This window comes from Lygodium microphyllum, chromosome 22 (assembly GCF_053477565.2).
Source record: "Lygodium microphyllum isolate KBCC chromosome 22, Lygodium_microphyllum_v1.1.10, whole genome shotgun sequence".
Classification (NCBI taxonomy): domain Eukaryota; kingdom Viridiplantae; phylum Streptophyta; class Polypodiopsida; order Schizaeales; family Lygodiaceae; genus Lygodium; species Lygodium microphyllum.
This window is the reverse complement of record NC_141156.1, coordinates 139,759,146-139,774,873: the sequence shown is the minus strand read 5'-3', so window position 1 is coordinate 139,774,873 and position 15,728 is coordinate 139,759,146.

Below are 15,728 nucleotides of genomic sequence, written 5' to 3'. Positions count from 1 at the left end.
TAAGCTCAATAACTTCAGGAATAGACATTTTTTATGGTCGTTTTGACACTAGTTCGGCTCTAGGAATCAATTTTATTTCATGATCAACCTCACGATTTGGAGGCAGTTGAGTCAATTATTTTGGAAAGACATCCTTGAAGTCATTGATCCAGGAAGGTAGAGTGACTTCATTAGTCTTTTCGACCTTATTTAACCAGATCATGTAGATTGGTTGACCTTTCTTCAATCCCTTCCTGAGTCGACTTGCCACTCTAGTTCTTCCAGCTTTCCCATATGCCTTTACAGTTTCTCTTTCCAAGTCTTGAAAGATTATTTCCTCTTCAGTACATAGAATTCGGGCTTTGTTCTTCTTGAGACAATCCATTCCCAAAATGCAATAGTAGCATCCTAGGGGTGGGATTTGAAATTTTGTTTCAATTATATGACTGTCTAACTCAAATTGAAGTTTCCCTACAATTTTGGTTGAGGTGATTTCCTTCCCACTAGCCAATTCTACTATCATTTTCCTTGTTCCCCTAGATTCTAGATGCAATCTTTTAACTGTCTTAGGTGCAAGAAAGGAATGTGTGCTACCGCAATCAATTAAGATTATAAACGATATACCCTTGTAAGTAGCTGGAGATTGAATTACTAAACATTGGTGGTTTGCTCCTTTCCTTTCCACAGTAGCATGAATGGAACCTCTTTCAATTTCTTCACCTAATGTGCATTCCTCGAGTTGTCCAATCATGGTATTTACCCAAGCATCAGCCATTCTTCCACGTCCACAGCTTGGGTTATTGTTGTTGTTCCCTTGGCCTCTTCCACCAACCTGGTTTGGGCTAGGATTTTGAGGACAGTTGGGACAATTTGTCCTTGGGTATCCAATTCTTCCGCACTGGTAGTAGTGTATGATTCCTATCCCATTTGGTCCTTAGGTGATTGCATTAGCTCTACCATTCCCTCTGGCATTGGCCATGTTGACACCACGGTTTGGGTAGCCCCTTCCATAGTTGTTTATTGGACGGTTCCTTTGGCCATTTTGAGAAATTTCATTGGCCATAGGTTTTACTTGCATAAGAGCATCTTCAAGAGTCGTTGGTCTCATTGATTCAAGGCATGTGTCCAAAGGTGGATTTAGCCCTTGGTAAAACTTTATAATCTATTAAGATGTTAATGTCATTTGGGGTGCATATTTGTGCAGACTCACAAACTTAGAATAGTATTCTTCCAAGGTTAGGCTTAATTATTGTAAGTCGTAGAATTCATTCATCTTGATTGATTCAAAAGATGGGAGAAGATAACATCCTTTCATAGCTTCTTTAATCTCCTCCCAATTTTGGGAAGCTTCTGTTACCCCTTTATCTCGGCAAAACTGTTTCCACCAAAGCTTAGCTTTTCCAATAAGATGAAGATGAGCAATCATGGATTGATTTGCATTAGTAGTTTCAGCATAAGCTAGGAAATAGTCGTCCAAAGCCTCAATCCACGCTTCTGCATCTTGCTCCACCTTGGGTCCTTCACCGCTAAACCTAGGTATTGGTGTCTGCTTGAGAAGAAATGTCTTCTCTTGGAGTTCATTTTTATGTTTTATCAATTCGCACTAGTTTGATGATTCTGATTATTTTCGTAACTTCTTTGTTACAAAACGATATGGTTTGGCCTTCATCTCTAGGAATTGATAAGATTTTGGGAGATTGGGAGACTCTGAAAGCTCTGTTTTTGTTTTTACTATATTACTGATAAGGATATTCCTATTTGGGAGAAATAACCTTTGTATATTGGTCATACACCCATTTACTTTTTATTACAAATTTTTCATCTATATATTTTGCCTTATCATTTCGAAGAGTATCATACTTATAAAGTCTTATCAATTTGAGGTCTTTGGGCCATTTCAACAACTTGGGATGGACTTTTACATCTTCGTATAGAGTTGAGTCTAAGTAAAAGTAAGGGTCATCCCGTCCCCAGGTTTGGGCTCCAGTTGTAGCCCCTTCATAAGCTTAAACAACTCCATAGACGAATCTTCTCTAAGATAGCCATTACACACTCTCTTATTTCCAACATGTTGGATTGGCAAGTAGTGGAATACATGATCTCAAAAATCAATTGCATAAAGTATACTTCATCATTAAACAGCCAACACAACTATCATCATGAGCTCATAACAATAAGACCTTATATTTATGAAAAGTATTTACAAAGATGTATTGATCATACTATGATCTACCAATACAGCATCTCATGGATCCTTTCCTCATGAAAAGTATCAGGGTCTATATTCTCATATCTTGGGGGATTCTCGTGTACATGGCAAACAACATAATGTGGTGGCTCTTGCGGATAACCAAAACATCCCATACCAAAATGCCCACAATATATCCCCATGTGTGACCTATCTCATGTACCATGAGTTAGGATGAGGTTGCAAAACATTGAAGGAATAAATATCATTTCCATTATCTCAATTATAGCCTCGCGATATGAGAAATTATTCAACCCTAAGGCTACTTGATACATGATGGGAAAAATATCCTGCAAACCTATAGCTTCTTCATCACTAAGTTCCTGATGCACAATGTGTATACTAGTAATAGTGTAAGATAATCAACAACAGTTTTCTTCAAACAAGTGTGGTTATTTTTTGAATTCCTGTTATACGTTGACTACTTAATCTTACACTAAAAGCTCATTAGAAACCTAGACTCTAATACCACGTGTGAGGTGCTTCCTCCAACAAACCCAGAGAATTCCTCTTAGTAGTTGTTTGAAATTCATATCCATGCACATCACCATCCCGTCTCCCCATGGGAAACCTTGGACTTAGTTGAACATGGGAATCTCAATTCTACTTCACACAGGAAGTGTGGACAAGTCGCCCCTAATAGCAATCTAACACCTGCTTAAGAAAGACCACTTTGTAATCGATCAAAGGTAGGAGTGAGGTTAGCACTGCACTTGGTTCAAAGAGAGTGAGAGATGGGGGAGAGTGTACCTCAATCCTGTCAGACATAATAACCTTCCGCCGAGCAAGTAGCCCAAGACAGCCATTAATTAGTGTGTCCCAGACAAGGGCAAGAAGTGCCAAGGTCCAAAGCTCGAGGGATACCCCCATATTTCTTACTAAATTGGGCAGGACTTGTCTATTTGGGAACACCAGTCGGGTGCACCATGAAAACAGGCCCTAGAGACCAGATTAGAAGGTTGGAAGAGGGTATATTTGGTTGGGAGGTGAGTAAGACACACAGAAATCTTCTTCTCTTTCTCACATTTGGTATCAGAGCACACGGGTTTCCAAAAAAAAACATTTGGGGGTTTTTTATACGACCACACAGGTGAGATCGTGTAGTAGTCGTGAGAGCGCACAGGAGTGGGCAGCATGAAGGCATCTCTGCAGGGTATATTTGGTTGGGAGGTGAGTAAGACACACAGAAATCTTCTTCTCTTTCTCACATTTGGTATCAGAGCACACGGGTTTCCAAAAAAAAAAATTGGGGGTTTTTTATATGACCACACAGGTGAGATCGTGCAGTAGTCGTGAGAGCGCACAGGAGTGGGCAGCATGAAGGCATCTCTGCAACACACCACAGAAGACAGCGCAGTGCCTCTTTCTGATGGCACCCACCACAAGGCCTATCGGTAGCCCAAAATCATGCCAATAGCACCACCAAGGCCAAGGCACACTCCATCACACAAGAGAGCTCTCTCTCTTTTACTTGACAGAATGACTATCTCCCTTTCACCTTTTATCCTTAGTGAATTCCTTGTGGCACTCTGCATGTGGGATAGAATCCCCTTTTTACTAAGCTTGTGAGCCCTCCACCCCCTTGTAAAAAAGAGGGTGTTTTTCTCCTCTTTTTGAGCACATTTTTTGAGTAGAGGAAGAACCTCTTATGCATGATGACGAATTGCCCTCTTCATCTAATGATGTGCGTAATTGTCTTTCTAGTTTGGAAGGCACTATGCAAGTTTTGCTTGAACAAATGCAAATTTTAACTCAAAATGCTTTGGATAAAGGCAAGAGACCTTTAGATGAGAGTTTACCTTACGCATGTATGCATGACACACAAGTTATACATGACTCCTCTGTAGTCGTTCCTCCGTTGCCAGAAGCTAAGTGGCAACTTAAAGACCTTAAGCCACCTAAGTTCAATGGCACAGTGGCACAAAGGACTGCAAATGTGGTGGAACAGTGGCTCTCTAAATGGGAGCAGTGTTTTAAGTTATGCCATATTCATGAGGATGCTTTAAAGATACATCAAGCTACATATAATCTCATGGATGCTGCTCACCGTTGGTGGTGGAAAATTGAGCACGATCATGCAAAGCCGTCTACTTGGATTGCATTTAAGATGAGCGAACAAGGGCTCTAGATGTGTGGTTCTTCATAGCTCAGAAGAGCTACTTTGTCCAGGAATATGTGGACAAGTATAGAGAGATTCTGTTAAAGGTCCATGAACATATTCTTGACTTTTTGTAAGTGCATAGATTTGTCATGGGCTTAAAAGAAACCGTAAGGCCACTTGTCAGGAAGGAGAGATGTAAAACCTTGAATGAGGCAATGGAGCTTGCATTAGTCCTTGAAGATGGGAAGGCCCAGAGATTTTCTTGGACTACAGGTGCACGCCCTATCTTTACTCTTGCAGTTGCACCTAGTGCTCCTCGTGCAAAGGACACTAGAGAAGTGCATATGATAAAGATTGTGACAGGTACCAAGAGGAAGGTATCTGCTATGGCTGAGAGAGCCTACAATAAATCCATGCTCACTCAACAACAAAGGGAGAAAGCAATGAGAGAAGGAATCTGTTACGGATGCCTAGGGAAGCATAAATTTAAGGCTTGTCCCAAGAAGGCAAGAGTTAGTGCTCAAATGGTGCTTAATCCAATGCAAGATGTGGATAAGGTGAGAGATGACCTAGATGAGTCACATCCACATGACTCTGGTTATCATGAATGGATCCTAGCCGTCATAGTAACAAAGAAAGTACTAACTGTGCCAGATGCAGTGCTATCGCCCGAGGCACAAAAGGGGTACCAGTTTGCTAACATTGAGCTCATTGTAATCAAAGGCATAGTGGTAGGATGCCCTGTGCGTATTTTATTTGATATGGGCTCTTCACATAATGTTATTAGCTCTAATCTCGTCAAGAAGCTGAAGCTCAAGACTACCGCTTCAGAATATAGTTATTCAGTAGAGCTAGCTGACGGGATGGGTACAGAGACATGGTATCAGCGAGTTGTTGACCTCCCTATACAGATCCAATCCTATGAGGACAGATTGGATTTTGAAATTACATGGCTTGCAAGATTTGACCTAGTGTTGAGCAACAATGGCACGCAAAGAAAAGACCTATCATTGACTTCTCTTCGCATATTTATCAATTTGAGCACAAGGGCCGATGATTGTTGATTCGTGGAGAATTGGATCTCTAAGAAGCGAAGATTCTCTCGATGACCAAGGCACTCAAGATTGACTATAAGTCTCTTTACTTTTGTTATATTTCAAATATTTCTAAATGTCTATCAAAGGATGACACGAATAAAGGTGGAAGTTCCACAAGTATCTCTTCAACCTTATCAAGTAAAATAAAATTCCAATTTTTTGATGTATTTAAATCTAATCTACCTCTTGGTTTACCTCCTCTAGGAACATGGAGCATAGGATTGAGCTCATCCTAGGAGCTAATCCAATTGCTAGACCCCCGTTCAGGATGAGTCTGCAGCAGGAGAATGAAGTTCGTAAGGTGGTGGATGACTACTTAAGCAAAGGATTGATTAGACCTAGCTTTTCACCCTTTGCAGCCCCTATTTTACTTGTAAAAAAGAAAGATGGTTCTTTTCAAATGTGTGTAGACTATGGGGCTTTAAATAAAATAATTGTTAAGCATAGATATCCTATGCCTCATATTGATGATCTCTTGGATGCTCTGGGTGGTGCTTCTATATTTAGTAAGATTGATTTAAAAAGTGGTTATCACAAGATTAGAGTAAGAGATGAAGATATTTCTAAAACTGCTTTTAGGACAAGATTTGGTCAATATGAGTATTTGATTATGCCTTTCGGTTTAACAAATGCTTCTGCTACTTTTATGATGTTAATGAATGATTTACTAAGACCATACATGGGCATATATAGACGATGTGCTTGTGTATAGTAAGAGTATCCATGATCATGAGTCACATTTGGTGATAGTCTTTGAAACTTTGCGGGAAGCAAAACTCTATGCTAACCCAGACAAGATGATTCTATGTTTAGTAGAGATAGAATACAAATCACTATACCCTTAAGTATTTTTGTAGTCAACCAGATCTTCGAGGGTGCCAAGCTCGATGGGCTGAAATGATGCAAGAATTTCATATGGAAATTCTATACAAGAAGGGTAAGGATAATGTTGTTGCTGATGCATAATCTTGTATAATGTATTAAATGAGCTTTACAATTTTAGAAAGCTCATTGCTTCAAGAAATAAAGGAAGCACAGTTAGAGGACTCTTATATAGTAAAAATTTATCAAGCCATAGAACGAGACTCTTTGATTAGGGATGGAACAAATACCTCTATTTCATTACCTAGTATTATTTCTAATAAGGCAAGTTCATTTAAGAACTTTTCAATTGAGAATGGGTTTCTTAAACAAAAAGGCAAGATATGTGTTCCTAGTGTACGAGAACTACGAAAGAAATTTTTGTTTGATAACCATGATGTGCCTTGTGCAGGACATCCTGGTATTGATAAGACCATACAGCTTGTTAGAATGACATTTTGGTGGCCAAAGTTGGCCAAGGATGTCTGCCAATATGTCCAACAATGCTTTCAATGTCAAGTTAATAAAGCGGAAAGGGTGAAACCACCAGGTCTACTAATGCCATTACAAATTCCAGAATCTAATTGGAAAAGTATTTCCATGGATTTCATTGTCGACTTACCTAGAACCCAGTTCCAGAATCTAATTGGAAAAGTATTTCCATGGATTTCATTGTCGACTTACCTAGAACCCAGAGACAAAAAGACACTATCCTAGTGATAGTGGATTGCTTCAGTAAAATGGCTCATTTTATAGCCACTCGCGAAAGTGTGGAAGCTCCACAAGTTGTAGATTTGTTTATTGATCATGTGTTTAGGTTGCATGGTCTACCTACGTCCATTGTATCTAATAGGGATGTCAGATTTACTGGTCATTTTTTGTGTCATGTCTTTGGTCATTTAAAAGTGCCTTTAAACATATCAAGTGGTGATCACCCAAAAATAGATGGTCAAACAGAGAGTCAATCAAATACTAGAAGACATGCTGAGAGCATATGTATTTGATAAACAAACAGATTGGGACACGCATTTGTCTTTGTTAGAATTTGTGTATAACAACAGACCTCATAAGGCGACAAGTTTGACTCCTTTTCAAATAACTTATGGAATGAATCCAAGTTTTCCTAGTATAGTAAGGTCTGATGAGAAATGCCCAGATGTGGCAAAATTTCTTACTGACATACAAGCTAATATTAAAATTGCTCAAGCCAAGTTACAGCAAGCTGCTGATAGGACTAAGCATTTTGCAGATAAGAAAAGGTCAAGTAGGATCTTTGAATTAGGAGAAAAGATTTTTCTCCAAGTACTAGCCAAGTTATCTAGTTTATTGACTAGCAAATGTCCAAAGTTATCTCCAAGATATTGTGGACCGTGGAAATTTATTCAGAAGCTAAGTGATGTAGCTTACCGATTGGAACTTCCTCATGGATGCCGTGTTCATCCAATGTTTCATGTTAGCAAATTAAGAAAGCATATCTCACGTGATGATAATCTAGTTGATGGTATGGTACCTTTGCAGGAATAGGATTCAGCTAATGACCATGGACCAGACAAGATACTAGATCGGAGAGAAAAAGGGTTGTGTAATCGTACTCTCCACGAGTATCTAGTTGCCTAGAAGGGACTACCAGTTACTGATGCTACATGGGAATCAGAAACTGTGATTCAACGACACTTCCCATCACTAATCATTGAGGACAATGATTTTTGAAAGGGGGAGAGAATGTTAGACATAATAACCTTCGGCTGGGCAAGTAGCCTAAGACGGCCATTAATTAGTGTGTCTCGGACAAGGGCAAGAAGTGCCAAGGTCCAAAGCTCAGGGGATACCCTCAGATTTCTTGCTAAATTGGACAGGACTTGTCTATTTGGGAACATTGGTCGGGTGCACCATGAAAACAGGCCCTAGAGACCTGATTAGAAGGGGGAAAGAGGGTATATTTGGTTGGAACGTGAGTAAGACACACATGAAATCTTCTTCTCTTTCTCACAAATCCCCCCTACCCATAAGGTAAAATCTCAGTTCGGGCCCACTAAAATGGTGTTAAACCTGGTAACTAGTCCTATCAGTATTGGGAGGATCACGATTTAATCAGCTCTATCTAGTGTTGAAAAGTTACCCGATTTATCGGGTCCACCCAGCCACAGGTGTTCAATTGTTGGGATTGAAGCCTCTCACTTTTCTCGATGGGATTTACTTAGTTTTCTAATTAGCAAAGCATACTACCACACCGTTTGGACATATAAAATCAGCTTCCTTTTATTAATTTGTTAAACTGGGTTCGTTAAACTCAATCTTTAGCACATAACAAACAACTCAAAAATTAGATACTTTATTTCACCATCACTCCATAGAGTGGTATAAAAATCGTCTTTTTGCACAAAGACACCATCCAGGATAGGATAGGACCTTCCAATCCCTCGGGATTGGGCTATATGTGATCGCACTCCATCCATCGTCAACAGGGAATTTACTAGCTCAAAGTCTCTCTAAGCTTCCCTCAGCCTCTGGTGCCGTCCTACATAACAGGGGCACTTACGACTTGGCCCTTTGCCCTCTCAGATGCTCTAGTGATCAAAAAGAAAAACCACATCTCTCGAGAGAGAGCATAGGACCCCCCCACCCTTATGTGAGTTATTCCACACTCCACATAGTGTTAAGGAGCATTGGGTTGGGGACCCCAATAATACCGAACCACCATAATCCTCAACTCGTCATCTGTGTAAGCACCGAATCATAAGAACCATAATTCATCATTCACAAATCCAAAAGTAGTCATAACCATAAGACATTTTAACACAGTTGTCAATGCGATGCATGGAATCTATACCCTCCATCAATTTTTGTGTTCCTTCCTAAAAACCAATTGATAATACTAATATGTTTTTATAAATTTAAGTACGTTTTAACTAATAGTAATCTGTGTAACAAACTAGCTTATCCCTCATCAAAAAATTATGGAATTAATAGATTAAAAAGTAATCATTTTTTAATGTACTAGACTTGATTATCTTCTTTCGGCCATCCATTGTGATTATGGTTTATGGTTACATCCTCGATTTGTTGTGGGACGACTGGTTCTTTGGCTTGAATGGGTTCAGGGTTAACCTCCACTTCCGCTTCAATATTGTGTTGAGTTTCCTCAACAGGAGCCACTTTTGTGCATTGGGGAGCTCTCTAAGCATGACCTTGCTTAGCATATCGACATCTCTTGAGAGCCATGGAAGAAGCAAATAAATTCAAGTAGCGCTCCCGCGTAGGTGTGGAGAGAGAGTGAGAGGTTTGGCTGGTTGTAGTAGAGTTTTGTCATATCAACCAACAGAGAGACTTTTGCATGGGTCATTGTTGTATCTATGTGTATTTGTGTGTGTATCCGATGTGATGCTCTACCCTTGTTTATATAGTAACCCAAGGGTAAAAGGAGGACGTTTGCTTTTTAGTTTTTTTACTACATCATCGATGATAAAGAGGGAACATTTTCTTTTAGCATTTTTTACAAGGTAAGGGAGGGGCTCCATTTTCATAGTGTGAGGATACCAATTTAATGAATATATGGGCAAGCACCACATGTATCGTCATCAGGCGGCAACTAAGGCATAGACCTTGGCATCTTGGCTTTGGCATACTTGGCAACGGGCTACAAAGGCTTTCTTGGCACCATTGGTTGCGCATAAGAAGCTGGTGCACAGATCGGATGTTGTATGCATACGTAGCGAGCGCCGAAAGGTCCCCAATAACAAAAGAACTCTACTTTTGCACAAAAAACAAGAGAGAAAACTTACACGATATGAAGCAAAAGACTAATTGTGTACAATCTCCCCTCATGCCTTGTGTGAGCGCTCCCATGTATTTGATATATTATTCATCTCCAAGCTCAAAAAAATAGCCCAATTTACAATTAGCACGCTTTGGCTTTTTGTGTTTGCTTTTGTCCAACTAAAGAATAAAGCGGTTGGGCGCCCAAAGAGTCGCACTATGCCCAAATACAATGTCCAATAACAAATATTTAAATCGTGCACCCATGCGCATACAAAATAATGAATAAATATCAAGCGCTTCAATAAATAAGTGCATCAAAATAAATATTGACGCCACGCCTAAGATGTGCGCCCATCAAAATGATAATTTCTTCTAAATAACTTGAATACATGCTATCACCCAGTGCTTCCCAATGCCACCGCTGCCTGTTCTACACATCAACTGAAGTATTCATAATTGTTAGAAAATAATAAAATTAAACCGAGAAAAGTGAATACCTAGCAGTCTTCAGCTATGATGGGACCTAAAATGGACCGGCACTGGCTATCGCACTAGCTGGGTCTCATGCATACGATAGACAATCCCACCACACAACCTCGCGGGCCAAGAGCGTTTAAGACTCACTTTGCACTAAATGCTTATGATGATTTTGCGTTTATATCCAATATGTAGTCCAACGTTCATCTTCCCTTCTCCTTAGAGGGAGATCCCATAACATAGAGGCATAATGCCTCATAATACACACATAGGGAAGCACCTCTCGGCTAATTGCCATGGCTCCACTGCGACTCTCCTACACCTCAGGGATTAGCCCCAAGATGCATCGCTAACACATATAACATTCGTACAAACTCCACTCTTTCATAATCCAGCATTCCAAGATATTTTGATTTTCCTCACAAAACTTTCCCCAATGGAAGCACCCGTCTAACCTATAACTTAGGTTTCCTATCCTCTCAGCATTGGTCAAAGTTTATCAATCAAGTGCAATGCATTCTAAGAGATATCACATGGCATGCTTGATGCAAGGTGTATGACGATTATACACAATCATTTTATGATTTAAAAAACCATCCATGTGATGTGCGAAAAACAGCCCTTTCATGAATTTTAACTAAGCGTTACGTACTGCACTGCTTTAGGGACTAGCACCGAAACTTTCATGCTACTAGTCACCTACATTTAATTATGGAATGATCCCTAAATGCTATGCACAAAGAGAGAAATCAGAATTTGTATCTTTTCAACAATTAGATCGTCGCACAAAATTCATCCCCCCCTTACCGTTTAGGTGTTGTTGCGGTGCATAGGTGTAAATGGTTGTTTTGTATCATTTTTGTATGTAAAAAGAAATAAACATGTACTATAACACAAAGGACAAGGCCAACCTGAGTTCAACCTCATGCTTTAACCTTGCCAAATATTCACACATATAATTTTTTTATTTATTTTTTAAGTGTAAAAATCTCATTTTTTTTATTTTTTGGCTATTTTTTCCTATTTATTATTCATAGAAAATATATATTTTCTGATTTATTTATATTGGCTTATTATTTTGATTGAAACTTAATATTTTCTCTAATTTTATTCTATTTTCATCCCTTTTTTTCAACTCAAAATTGAAAAAAACCACTAATTTCCATAAAAAATGCCATTTTGCAGGTTTTAAAGAATTAATAATGACTCTAAATCATTAGAGGTTCTGTATTTCTGTAATTCCATCCATCAACCATGATGCAAACAAGGTTTAAACAAAAATTCATTGCATATGAACAACATTTGAACCATGAAACAACAAAAACAAGAAAAAATTTTCATAAAATTGGAGCATACCACGTGTCTTGCGTGTTGCGGATTTTTTAATAATTATTATGGGCAGCCCACAGATCGACCATCAACCATTCTTCAGTGCTTAACCTCTTTCCTCAGCCTCCTCTTCATCTTGGAGCAATCCTATCACAGCCGAACAAGCATTCTTCAGCCCCTCTTCTTCTTGATTTCTTGCACATGAATAGCCTCTATGCAGGAGAGAGAGGGAGGAGAGAGAAAGACTAAAAATCAAAATTTCATTCCATTCATCATATTACACGTGGTTACCATCAAAATCTTGCCCTCTCTGCATGGATCAGGGATCTTCCCTTCTCTCTCTACATGATTGAGTATCCAAGAGGCACATACATCCCCAAAAAAAGAGGCGTCAATCAAAAAACGCCCCTCCCTGCATCACAACATGTTTTTGCATGTTTTCTTTATTTAGAGTTTTATTTTATTTAATTTATAAAATGTCCACTTAAAAAAAAAACCACTTTCACACTACTATGGAAGGGTTTTCAGCTTGTTTGGGGGTGCAAACAGACTCTGATTCGTGATCCGATTGAACGGCTGGCTCCATGGCATCAAAATCTACAAAGCTGGCCTCCGTCACGCTCTTCTCGACTTCTAGATCCAGTAGCCGCTTCACAATCCTGAACCTTGCGAGAATTAAATGGGAGATCAAATGACCTCGGAATTGAGATCTGAGACTTGCGTTGGATTCCTGACGTCGTTTTGCATCTAGGAAAACTCTAGCTCAGCCATCCACCACCGTTTGATTTTCCATGAAAATTAGCATTAGCGCTTTAGGGACTTGCCACCTAAAATCGTACTGATTGCCACCGTCGCCTTCGACGAAGTCTATTTTTTCCTTGATATTCGTAATTTTTTGCTATTTATAAGCACTTCTTAGCATCAAATATCATATGTCATTGGCGACCACGGGATAGAGTGACTCAACCCGTCGAATTCCACGAAGAGATCTGCACATAAACAACAAAGAGGAGCATCAAGCTGATACAAAATAGATACACAACAAAACACATCACATCTCATACCCTACTCCTTAACAAAACCAAGGCATGAAATCCACGAGGAGTAGGCCTAGCATAATCTAATAGAAGGCCTGAAGCCAATCACTAACCAACTGCTCCAACGCGACCAACTAAAAAGAACTATCAAAGAGGTCGCCCTAAGTGGTGGTCTGAAGTACCTACCTAACTAAGGACAACTCAACCAGGAGCTCCTCACATGTGAGGACTCCTATAGCCTGATCAAGAAATATTTTCTTTTAGCACATTTCTTCTTTTAAGCATTTATTTTTCCATATTCGGGCGTGTAAAAAGGAGGGAGCTGAGCGTAATGACCCAAGGAGAACAGGGCATTGGCCTCAGGTCCTGTATCGGTACCCAAGAACCTACCAAGCCCTCACAAGGCGACACTTAATCCTTTTCTAGCTCTCACTTTTATTTTCGCTCCAACCTTCTTTTATTTTCTTCATTTTATGGCAAGATGTCACCCCAAGGAAGACAAGGCATCGGCCCCGGATCTTGCTCATCCCTAGGAACCTACTAGGCCTTCGCAAGGCGATAAACAACAGCTCAATAATTTTTCTTTCTTTTCTTTTCTATTTTCATAGGGGGTTAAAACCCCTTTTTACACACCTCTGTATATTCATATATATTGTCTTTCAGATCTTTAGAGTTTTGTCTCTTTCCATTATTATTTTAATAGGCTTCTCTAACTGCCTCACAACTAGCAGGAACTCCTAGCAGGTCAGCAGAACAGGGTCACTAGAACTCCCATCTAAAACAGGTCTTACAATGCCTGATAATGCCTTTTAGGAGGCAATGACTACTCAGACCTCCCCCAGACATACCTAGCCTAAACCTAGGGCTTCATGCCTTAAATGCCAATCCCCGGGAGGTCTAAGCAGTTGTTTACCTCCTAAGAATACATTGTCAAGTATTCTAAGAATTGTTTTAGAAGGTAGTCTTGGTGACCTTGTTCTGCTAGCCTACTAGGTAGTTGTTTCTATGAGCTTTTGTAGTAGTGAGATAGTTAGAGAAGCTTGCTAAAATAAAAAGAAAAGAGAATTTTGAATATACTTGAAATATCATAATACAAAAGTGTGTAAAAAGGGGTCCTAACCCTTGAAAAAATGAAAAAAAATGAAAAAAAAGACCAAAATTAAAGAGTAGATAATCATCACATTGCAAAGGCCTCGTAGATTTCTAGGGATGAGTCAAGACCTGCGAGACCGATGCCTTGTCTTGGTGATGTCTAGCTGGAAAAAATATTAAGAAAGGTTGAAGTGAAAATAAAAGTGAGGAAAAAAAACAAAGACTTAAGTGTCACCTCGCAAGGGCTTGGTAAGTTCTTGGGCACCGAGTTAGGACCTGAGGCCAATACCCTATTCTCCTTGGGTCTCTACACTTAGTTTCCTTCTTTTTACATGCTTGAGTATGGAAACTTGAAGGAAAAATATTATAAAATAAAAATATGTGCTAACCAAGCTATAAGAGTCCTCGCTTAGTAGGAGTTTCTAGTCTAGTTGTCCTAAGTTGGGTAGATAGTTCAAGCCACTACCTCGGATGACTTCTTTGACGATTCTTTTTAGCCAGTCTATGTTGGAGTAGTTGGTTAGCAAATCGCTCTGGATTTTTTTTTGTAATGTGCCCGCCTATCGGCTGTCCAAGTATGTTTTAGCGGTCCAATGGGAAACCCTAGGCGACAAACCCTAGAACTTTCCCTGGGGAAGGAGGACGTAATATTTCCACACAATAAAAGTTAGTTGATTAGTTCGATATTTAGTTACTCAATTAATAAGTTAGTAAAATAACTAACTAAAGACTAACTAAGGTAAAAACTAACTAACGTTAATAGCTAACCATTTTTATTTAATTAAAATATATATATTAAAAGAAAAATCGAGAGTCATAATTTGACATTTTTCTCAGATTAACAAGGACCATAGCCACCCTTCACGGAAGTTACAATGTGAACGAGAGTTATGAGCCATATTAATCACTAGTGTTAATATGTATAGTATGGATGCTCAAAAAATTATTAGATTTTTGGGTTTAAAAAAACTAGCATATTTTAGATATTATCCTAAAAAGATAGAACTGGATGTCATTTAAAAGAAAAAACAAGTGATATTTTAGTTAGTTTTTTTGAGATTTTATAAAATGAAAAAAAAAAAGATAAAGAGAGTGATTGGCAAAATTGCGTGTGTCATGATCGCAGTCAATAGGGAGTAGACAGCACTTCGAACAGGGAGAGAAAGAAGGAGTGATCTAAAAGCTTTCCAACCAAGTATCTTAGGGTTTTACCCCCCTTTTGGAGCCAATGGAACCATCAGATTTATGAGTTAAGCATCAAATCACTGAGTTTTCCAAGAGTCCCTCCACCAAGAACTCTTGTTCTCAACCTCATCCCCTCTTCTCTTATTCATTATAAATATGAGGCATGGGGAGGCATAAGGGAGCATAAGGAGACCCTGAGAGGCTGCGAGAGAGAGGTAGAGAGAAGGATACCCCTCCAAGAGACTTTGAGAGAGAGCTTGAGAGAGAGAAAGAGAGAGAGAGAGAGCGAGAGAGAGAAGAGTTACCCTGAGAGGTTGCAAGGGAGAGAGTTAGCTCAATTCCCTCTTCTTCTTAGTTACCGGCAGTTATGAAGTCCATAGTGATGTGCATCCATTTGCCTTCGGGCATAGACTAAGAAGGGGTGGAATAGCATCTAAGTAGTTGTGGACAGACTCACCAAGGCAGCCCATTTCATTCCTACAAAGACTCAATATAATGCTACTCAAGTAGCTAGCCAATTCATGGAGCATGTTTTCAAATTACATGGCTTACCACAAGTCATT